This window comes from Lolium rigidum, chromosome 7 (genome assembly GCF_022539505.1).
Source record: "Lolium rigidum isolate FL_2022 chromosome 7, APGP_CSIRO_Lrig_0.1, whole genome shotgun sequence".
NCBI classification, from domain to species: Eukaryota; Viridiplantae; Streptophyta; class Magnoliopsida; order Poales; family Poaceae; genus Lolium; species Lolium rigidum.
Window position 1 is genome coordinate 70,588,689 of NC_061514.1, and position 3,662 is coordinate 70,592,350.

A 3,662-nucleotide genomic window follows, 5' to 3' on the forward strand; every position below is an offset into this window, starting at 1 on the left:
CTATATCAAAACCCCCGAATACTTGTCTCGTGAGCATTTACAGTGAATCCTTCATCGAAACTGCTTGTCAACACCTTCTGCTCCACGTTGGGTTCGACACTCTTATTTATCGAAAGTACTACGATACACCCCTATACTTGTGGGTCATCATTCCCCAAACAGCGTCCGACACAAGCGTTGGATATACCATTTGAGGCTCGCCTGATTGGGTTGCTGTTTTTGGTGAACGGCTCTGCCCACCGGCATTCCCCAAACAAAGGATTGGAAACTTAATTTTCATTCAAGTTTTTTTTATATATTACAAGTTTGAATGAAAGTAACTAAATATAAAATATATTTACCCTGCTTGCCGTCAGTTGTCACTACTCGATGTCTAGAGGAGGGCGGGATAGCCCTGCTTCGGCGTTGTTCTTCGCTCGCTTCCTCCTCTCATCGTCGTGCTTCTTCGGCCTCGTCATTTGCCCCGCTGCGATGAACTCCCGCTAGTGCTGGTTCTGGATCGCCGTCGGTGAGGCTTCCTCGCAAGTGCGGCACTGCTCCATCACCCACTGTAGCTTGCTAGCAAACTCCTTGTTCATGTCGACTAGCACAACATTGCGGCGGAGCTCCTCGACGAGGGTGCAGGCGTTTTGAGCCGATGCCTCTCTCAGCCTCCATGAAGAGGCAGGTAGACTCCTCCATCTGCAGGCGCTCGCGGGAGATCTCCATGCCGCGTTGGAGAAGAAACTCATTCCCCTCGTCCAGATTGCGGGCGGTGATCCTCTGGTCGTGCGCCCAACGACGGGACTCGAGGATTGCCGCATGCTCTGGATCGCCATGCTGCTCCTCATCATACTCATCCTCCTCCTCGGTGGTGGCCTGGTGATCCACATCGGCTAGGATCTGCTAGTCGAAGTCGGTCAGGCAGGGCTCCTCGTCCTGCGAAGGCTCCAGCTGCGGCGGCGAAGGCGACTGACGGCTGTTGCGGCTTAGCATGGAGTATGTGGTCGCCAGTCGGGGCACCATTTTGGCTAGGCGAGGGCGACGAGGTTGTGGATATGCACCGCTCGATTGTGGCTCGGCGAGTGTGGTGGTGAGATGCGACAGCGGCCGTGTTTTATAGACGGAGAAGAGGAGGTAAACAAAGGCGGGCCGGGGAGGGGGAAATGGCGGGAAGGAGGAGCGGTGGGCATTAAAACCGTTGGTGTGGATATACTTCATAGATATGACGACATAGACCAATTCCGGCAAGCTCGGGTGGCCCACATATGGTGGATAGGCCTATAGCCCAACCGGGCGGCCCAGTTGTTGATTGACTAAGATGGAGAGTCAAGGATCAGAAACTCTAATCGGATCCTTCTCTGCCTTAGCAGGCCAGACCCGGAAAGTTGTACAAATTAGGTTAGTGCTAGTATAATCCGATCGGCCTGGACTATTTTTTTTAACCCTACATCATGACGCCTTTATAAGCCGGATCCCGGGAGCCCGTGAGGCAGAACCAATCAACCGCATATTTATTGCCCTTATAGTGAATTATAGCAACATGTAGGATTTCGCAACCATTGCGAGATTCGAAGCTAGGTAACTTATGTCTCGCCGTCTCGGAAGCTCCCTGCCTTACGCCTACCACTCTCTCTACACGCCGTGAGGTACCCTCCATGGCCGGCTTACTCGTCATTCACACAACAACAACCGCCGCGTGGAGAAGGCGCGGCGGCAACGCGTGGGTACGACACAGCTCTCACGGGACATATTGGTTGCCTTTGCCTTGGAAACCGCCACACCATCGCCCAAAGCTTGTCATGTAGTTCGAAGAAGGCCCCAAGACGCCGGACAGAAAATTGGGCCGCGCCGGACGCGATATGCGTTTGGGGAACGCCACTGATTTTGTTCGATGCCCCCCCAATTTTTATTTGGAGACCCCGACTAGGATGCTCTAACCCCCAAAACTATAGGCACATAGTATATGTAATAAGGGTGAGTATTACATGGCTCTAACCCCCAAAACTATAGGCACATAGTATATGGAATAAGGGTGAGTATTACATGGATACCATCTCTCCTGTGTTCAGTTTGTAAGGTCCCCTACCCACCGTACCGTTGATTTTTTTTCTCAAAAATATTCGTAACGCTTTGAGGTTGGCCCCATCTCTGCCAAGCTCCGCCACTGATAGGCCTCCCACGTTCTTCTTCATAAAGAAAACCATTTCCGTAACGCCAAGTTAAAGAAGACATGGACGCATCTGAAAAAAAAAAACAAAAAAAGACATGGACGGGCATGTAAACTAAGCGCCACCATATATCCCAATAATCATCCAGTTCCAGAGAAGCGGGTGTTTCTTTTTCCTAGAGAAGGCTATATATGCAAGCAACTACACAAGGCAAAGCAACTCCACATGTACAAGCTACCTAGCTCGTGGTCGTGGAGTAGGAAAGCCGCTGAGCAACTCAGTTGCCCCGTGGAGAAGGAAAGGCCTTGGAAGCCCGATCAAGCGAAGCAAAACCGTTGAGCAGCCAGCCATGCTGATACTGGAGCTGGGCGCGTGCATCATCCCGGTGACGCTCATCCTCGTGCCGGCCCGGCGGCTGGTGCTCCTGGTGGCGAGGCTGCAGGAGCTGGCGCAATGCATCGGGCGGCCAAGGCAGCTGTCGTCGGAGATGTCTCTCCACCTGCAGATGTCCCCGGCGATGTTCGGCCGCGTGTCGGTCCGACACACGATGGCCATGATGGTGTGAAGGGTTTCGCGCTCTCCTGCCGGATCCTATGCCGGAGGCCGGCCGGTGATCGTCGGCTTCGTCCGTAATCCCGTAAGGTTTGGAGCTCCTCGTGATTACTCATCCTCAGATTTCTGTGAGGATGATGGAGCGAAAGCTAGCTTCCAATAATTAATTGTAGGGCATGTGACTGTGTGAATACCTCTTCTTCTTGTCGCCATTGTGGCAATGTTTCTTCAGACATATTGCTGTAATAAAGAGAAACGACGAACACAAAAACCACAGTGATTCTGGCTTTATGTGCTTGCTTTATACCTCTTTTTGGCGTGTTTTCAAGCGCCTAAGCTGCAGCAGGCAAGTGTTGTTTTACTGCATTAGCGTGCCAGTTAAGTACTAGTAGTTAACATGGGCGGACCTAGCACCCCTACAGCCCGGCCTATTTTATCATTCTCTATAAAAGTAATTTTGTTCGAAATTCTCTCCCAGAAAAAAAAAGGAAGACACAGCTTACTTCCATAATTCTTCGTGTACAAATCCAGCTCCTGTTATACTTTTTTTTATCACATTCAGGTTAACCACCACAACATGCTCTAACAGCTGGTTCCAATATAACTTGAAATGCAGAAAGTTATGTAAATTACCTGCATAAGGGGACTGGACTGTTGGCTCCTTAACACGCAAGTCCGAACTGAAGAATAGAATGCAGTCAAGCCCACTAACAGTACAAGTGCCAGTACTGAAAACTGAAAAGATACTTGCCACGTGTTCAGTTCAAATCACCCTCCGATGAGGAGTTTTGGAAGCTAGGCAAGGAGGAGAGGAAGGGCACGGTTAGCTGTGCCTACAGCGTGGCAACCCCCTGATGAGGACTGGATCAAAGTAAATGTTGATGGCTCTTTCAAGCCTGATGTGCAGAGAGGAGGTTGGGGAGCTCTGCTTAGGGATTCTGATGATGTTGTCGTTGCGTG